Source organism: Alosa pseudoharengus, unplaced genomic scaffold, assembly GCF_046254945.1.
Source record: "Alosa pseudoharengus isolate Yale_2024_CS ecotype anadromous, Long Island Sound unplaced genomic scaffold, YU_APseudo_1.1 YU_APseudo_1.1_scf_7, whole genome shotgun sequence".
In the NCBI taxonomy this organism is placed as follows: Eukaryota; Metazoa; Chordata; class Actinopteri; order Clupeiformes; family Clupeidae; genus Alosa; species Alosa pseudoharengus.
This window is the reverse complement of record NW_027468859.1, coordinates 19,986,136-19,993,252: the sequence shown is the minus strand read 5'-3', so window position 1 is coordinate 19,993,252 and position 7,117 is coordinate 19,986,136. Positions and strand designations below refer to the sequence as shown.

General features: G+C 40.8%; 1 pseudogene; it reads left to right on the top strand.

Moving 5' to 3' along the window:
- The first annotated feature begins 3,796 nt into the window (after positions 1-3,796).
- LOC143109244 (uncharacterized) lies at positions 3,797-4,696 on the top strand (annotated as a pseudogene).
- The last annotated feature ends 2,421 nt before the right edge of the window (positions 4,697-7,117 follow it).

Below are 7,117 nucleotides of genomic sequence, written 5' to 3'. Positions count from 1 at the left end.
GAGCCAGCCAGAGTGGCCAGCCCAGAAGAACCCGCTGGGGACTATGCTCTGAAGAGATGTGCATGCGTTTCACCCAGTTTATGGTTTCACCATTAAGTGGAATAGGTTGTCATGTGAGATATTTTATTGTGAACCCGTCAGATTTTCATTATAAAGACAATGTTTCGCTCGCTATTTTTAGTAATTGTGCAGTTTGTCATTACAGGTAGTTTTGCAAATTGACCAATGAAGACAAAACTTACATCCGAGGACTGGCTTTGAAGAACACAGGTTATTCATTGTTAATTTGGTAGACTTTTCTAGACTAGCTAAATATGAAGCAGCTGCTTTGAAGCTTTTTATGTCACATGGATGCAGGCTGAAGGATGCAACAGCCTTGATTTTTACATTGATTACAATTCTCTTCTTATTGAGTAGCCTAGAATATAGAAAATTACCTTAAAGTTTGATTTAAAAAAAAAAATGCAGTGTAGATAAATAGATAGATGTTTCTTTATTTGTTTTAGTCATCTTCCAGAGAGCACCTCAAGTAGCCTACTGATGTGCTTTTATGTGTTTACACAGGTTAATTAGGCCTCAAAACATTGATATGGTTGAAAAAGCAAGCCTACACTGACAGAGAAGGCCACGTAGTTCATCAGACATGCAACAGGTATCACACAAATACACTCACACACACACACACACAACTGTTTAATTGTCTGTATCCTCTGCTGCCTTGTGGTAACACCAACCCTGAATGTGAAGATATGTTGCTTATAAAAACATCCTTCATAAAAGGCTAAAATTGCATTGTATCTTGTCTGTGAAATGAATTAATGTAAATTTGCAGTTGAAAAATTCAACAGAATTTGCATCTCTCTCATGGGTGTTTTTTTGGGACAGGAGGAAAAAGTAAGCATCACTCCTGTCTTCAACTCTGTCTGCTCCTCTTCAGACCCTCTGTCCCTGACTCAGTTAAGGAGGGTATCAGTGGCACTGACGGACAGCTCCAGGACACAAGGACAGCAAGAAATGGAGGAAGAGGACAGCAGAGCAGGAGGACAGCCTGAGACACGTAAGAGATCAGATCACTCTCACACTCTCTCTCTCTCTCCCTCATACACACACACACAAACACACACACACACACACACACACACACAGAGAGGCATATCAAGTCAACACCAGGCCCCAATGCAGGATTGTCAGCAGGCCCCTCAAGCCCATCTCACTAATCAGGATGCGTGGGGACGTAATGAACGGCGTAAATAGGCTATCCTACCTATTTTAATAACCAGCAACAGCCAAACAGTTGAGAACGGACATTACATGCCACAGGCTATTCTATACATTATCACTGCCAGGCGCGCCTGCAGGTGTACGTCCGTACGCACTGTGCGTACCATCAGGCTACTCAACGAGAGAAAATTTCCCTTGTGTGTGTGTGTGTGTGTGTGTAATGTGTATTCACACCAAATTGGCCCACCATACCTTCCCAACTATGCACAGTATCCCATTAGCTGTATGCCATCGGGCTATTTACAATTTTCTATTACGTGACTTAGTGAACACGTTATGAAAATTAACGCGCACACATTTTGTTTGAGCAGGAGACAGAATATGCACGCAGGCACACAACTAGGCTACTTGTTTTCTTTTACTCGGCTATCTATATGGTTATCAGCACACAATGTTGAGCTAATTCACTAACTCAATACTTATCATGGATATCACAAGTTTAAACAACGAAAACAGAAAGTATGGAGGCAGCAAAGCTAGAGGGGTTATTCCAGATGGGCAAGAACAAGGTAGGCAATTGGTGTGCTTGTCAGAACGTTAGACTGCATTACAGCTGTTTAAAGCCAGACGTCACGGTACGCTAGAACAAAACAAGGTAACTTTCGCCTGTATAAGGCTGTATCAAGTTGTCCAAATGAATAGGTCATTGTAGACGTTGTTGTTGTATTATTGCATGTGTATGTTGTTATGCTATGTAGGCTACTTTTACAATGCACAGGGCTAAAATCTGGAAACGGACAAATATTGTCCACGTGTGATTTTTTTTTTTTGGGGGGGGGGGGGGGGGTTGTGCGTACATTAATTCCTGCAGGCGCCCCTGATCACTGCTGCTTCTCTTTGTGTTTGTATTTGGACTCATTACTCACCATTTAACTTGTGTTCAACATTGGTTCTGTTTACTGTTTTTGCATGCACAATGCATCTTTTTAATTACAATCTCCCCAAATCCATAATTTCTATTTTTTTATATTAAACCAAAATACATAAAGATAATCCCCCCAAATTAATTTAATTACAACTATATTATGTTGTCATCATTTCATTGTCCATGCACCTACAGTACAGTATGTTTTTTTCTTCTGTTCTCTGTTATATAACCTTGTCTATGTACCTTGTCTGTTTGTACCTATGTAACAAAACTGTAAAGCGTCTTTGAGTGGTTAGGAAAGCGCTGTTTTATCTTATTGTTATGTATTTGTCAATGACATTCACACAGACACCCTAACCCAGTGGAGTCACAATAACCAGCTTATTAATAGTAACACACACACACACACATTTACACCAACACACAGGGTTCTCTAACACATTCAGCCCAAAACTCAAAGGATATCTCAGCTGACATTAATTAAGCTCAGCTTCATGCCAGACATTGGTTCCAGTTATTGATTGTGTTGAATATGAGGACCAGGATACCGAAGCCCTGGAAAAAATTTTTTTTTTGTATTCCCATTGTGTGTATCTGTGTGTGTCTGTTATTAAGAGATGGATGAAGTGTTTTTCGTTTCATACAGAAACTCGACAGGTAATGTGGTGTAAGAAAATTGCTGATATAAAACAGGACAATTGTTGACATTTATGTAAGTATTATTGGTGATATGTGTTCTTTTGGATACAACAGGAAATGGATCATCTCCTTCATCCTCGGGATTATCAGCATCTGCCTCCATCTCATGCATAGAGAAGACCAAGAAGTACTTCTGTTCTCTGTGCGGTAAAAGCTTTCACTTACGGTCTCAGTTTATGCTGCATCACTGTGGTCCCGTAGCAAAGAAGCAACACTCCTGCTGTCAGTGTGGCAAGGGTTTCTTTGATGTGCGAAAACTCAAGTCACACCAGCACATTCACAGAGGAGAGAAGCAACACCACTGCACTCAGTGTGGCAAGAGTTTCACTAGCGCAGGACATCTTAAGAGACACCAGCGCATTCACACGGGAGAAAAGCCACACACTTGTGGTCTGTGTGGCAAGGGTTTTACGAGACAGGATCATCTCAAACAACACCAGCACATTCACTCTGAGGAAAGGCCATACCATTGCAGTCACTGTGGCAAGAGTTTCACTCGAGGGGAATGTCTAAAAGAGCACCAGCTTATTCACACAGGATTGAGGTCATACCGCTGGGCTCCATTTGGTAAGTTTCACCAAAGAGAATAATCTTGAGTTATGTCATACCTTCAGCACTCATATAGAAGAAGGTAGCACTTCATTCAAGATCGTACACATTTTACTAGGGCATACGATGTCATGGTGAAAAGTTGTAACACTGCATTGCAGTGTAGTCAGAGTTCGAATTAAGAGCATCATCTCAAACAACACTATGTCATGTCTGCCTTTTCTTATACCCATTTTGTTTGCCCTGTTATATGAAATAGGAAAAGGACCATCTCCTTTTTTGGGGTTTCCAGCATCCACCTCTATCTCACACAGAGAGAAATACAAAAGATACTCCTGTTTTCTGTGTGGCAAAGGCTTCCACGTATGGTCTCGGTTCCAGCTGCATCGCTATGCTCACATGGTAAAGAAACAATACCCCTGCTTCAAATGTGGCGAGAACTTCCTTGTTGTGGGTGAACTCAGATCACACCAGCGCGTCCACATGGGTGGGAGACCACACCGCTGCACTCAATGTGGGAAGGGATTCTCTAGCAAGGGCGGGCTCAACATACACCAGCGCACTCACACAGGAGAAAGGCGTCACCTATGTGCTCAGTGTGGCAAGACATTCACCAGAAAGCATCATCTTGAAACACATCAGCAAAGGCATACAGGAGAAAGGCCATATGACTGCATTACGTGCGGTATGAGTTTCTTCAAACAGGATATTCTCAAACGACATCAACGCACTCACACAGGCGAGAAACCATACCATTGTACTCAGTGTAGCAAGAGTTTTGCTGATGGGAGTAGTCTCAAACAACACCAGCGCGTGCACACAGGAGAGAGGCCATACCACTGCATCATATGTGGCAAGAGTTTCACTAGAAGTAATCATCTCAAGCAACACTACCATGTTCACACAGGAAAGAAGCCATACCTTTGCACCGTGTGTGGTAAAAGTTATGCTAAAGGATGTAGTCTACAAACGTCATCAACACATGCACACGAGAGAGAGGCTGTACCATTGCTCTCAGTGTGAAGCAAGTTTCACTGCGATGTCTAAACTCAATGAACACCAGTGCATTCATACAGGAGGGAAGCCATATAACTGCACTCTGTGTGGAAAAGGTTTCACCCGTCAAAGCGATGTTAATAGACACCAGCGTGCTCACACAGGAGAAAGGCCATATATTTGCGCACAGTGTGCCAAGAGTTTCACCAGAAAAGATCATCTCAAGAAGCATCGGTGCAATCATGCAGGGGAAAAGCCATAGCACTTCACTGAGTTGGTCCAGTTTTAATTGAGGGCATCATCTTCAACAACACTGGTGTAGTCTCTCACTGTTTCGAGTCTAATCCAGTGCAAGTTTGACCACTCTGGTCGTGATCCCTTGTGGCAACAGTTTGGCCATGATTCAGTACCATTCTGATCCAGACCTAAAGAGAATGGTGTGCTGTGAGGGTCACTTTAAACCATTCATGTTTTGCTGGGGAGTCATTGTAAGTCATTCATGTTTTGCTGGGGAGTCATTGCAAACCATTCCTGTTTTTCCATACCTCTTTCAATAGTAAATTATTTTGTTTCTCCCCTGTTGTAGTGTCATGTAAGTTTGTCCATAATTAGATTGTGTACATACATACTATATATATATATATATATATATATATACACACATATATAGGCATGTATGTTAATGCCAATGTGTGTATCCCAGTCTCTGAACTTAGATCTGTGGCCTTGGCCTATTCATTCAGCACTGATACCCAGCCACACATGGAACTTATTTATTCAGCATCAGAATATTGGGACACACAAATACACTAGGAGCTTATATGTTACATGGGAACACACACACACACACACAAAGATCTGTAGCCAAAACAATAACAACAAAAAGTTGATGATGGAAAAAAGCACACAGCACAAATATGAGGACTTGTTGCCCAAGCACACCATGTTATTCTCCCATAGAAAAAATTGCAGAGTCTTGTACATAATATACTAGAAAGTGGTGACACGTCCTCAGGGGTCTACTGCATTGGTTCTCAAAGTGGGGTCCGGGGACCCACAGGGGTCTGCAGCGCATTGTCAGCGGGTCCCTGACAAAGTTTGCTACAAAATATGAAATGGCGAAAAATGCTACAGTATCAGTATTTGCCCAATTGATCTGCTGATAAGTTACATCAATACGTCAAAACTAGGGCTGTCAATCGATAAAAAAAAAAATCTAATTAATTACATACTCTGTGAAAGTATTTTAAATATTTAAATTCAAATGAATCATTGAATAATCAGCATTAGTGACATTAAAGTTCAAAAACTATTTTATTATTATTTTCACTGTTAAAATAATTGCCATAATAATCTGTGATATGACCTAATATGCTGAGGAAATAAATTCAAAAGTGCTTCGGGAAGAAGTTTTTTTTTTCACATACAAGGCATTTCAGGCCACAGATATAACTTAGGGGACACAATGAAAATAAATTAACACTCCCCTCAATGTCAACACTTATTTCTTTGCATTGATGTGCGACTATAGAGAACACCATCAGGCCGTTTTTTAAAAGTAAATGTTCCAATCAATGATCCAGGCAGCATGTTTTCTTCTGTCTCCTTCATTTTACCGTCAAATTTTTACTGACTAGAACGGCTCGGGGTCAAAGGTCATACGGAATCGATTAATCTGCAGTAATTTTTTGAATCAGTTATTTTTTCTCAAATTAATTAATCAAAATGAATCAGTTATTTTGACAGCCCTAGTCAAAACACTTTACTATTAATTAACCACCAACAAAATGAAAGTTATGTGAAGCAAATACTATGTGCTCAACATAATAGGCCTACATTTGGCAAAGAAACAACAATCCTTTAAAAAAATCCTACATACTGTCAAAGTTTGCTAACATGACTATTGTGGTATTAGCACTCTATGTTTTTAAAATAGCATCTAACAGAAAAAATGGCTATACAGCTACATGATTAACTTAAGTTTTATGTGTTGCGATTATGAGGGGTCCTTGGAGAATGTTCCACTCCATGAAGGGTCCCTGGCCCACAAAAGTTTGAGAACCCCTGCTCTACTGTATTTGAGTGGCCAATGACAAAATGCATAATTTAAATGGAAAAGCTGGGGTGTAACTGGGAGCTGTAGCTGGGATGTTTAAATCATGTTCACAAGGATCACAATAACATCAGTCTACTCCTACAGCATTCAATATTTTGTAGTTGTACCTTATCATTACACACATTTTGCATTAAAGTCGGGATATTTTGCCTGTCTCTAATTAACAGAAGTGTGGTTATAGTCTTTTTTGTAACCAGCCTGTATGAGAATGAAGAGTAAATATAGCTGCAAGCAGCAATGTGGGGGCCAAGCAGTGCGCTATAGCAGGAATGGCGTTGCCATGGCATGAGCAAGCACTCACAGCAAGAAGCCAAATTACACCAATGTCCTTGTGCATTCTCACAATCAGCTACAATGTCCCTCTACCAAGTTTGGACTTCATACACCAAAGTGTTGCTGAGATGTGAGCTCACTTTCTTTATTACAGCACCCCTAGAGGCCAAATGAGACCACTTTCCTTGCATGTCCTCACAATCAGCTAATATGTCCATGTATCAAGTTTGGACTTCATACAATGAAGCGTTGCTGAGATATGAGCTCACTTCCTGTATTGCAGCGCCCCCTATAGAGGCCAAATGATTCCAATTCCCTAGTGCGTCATCATAATC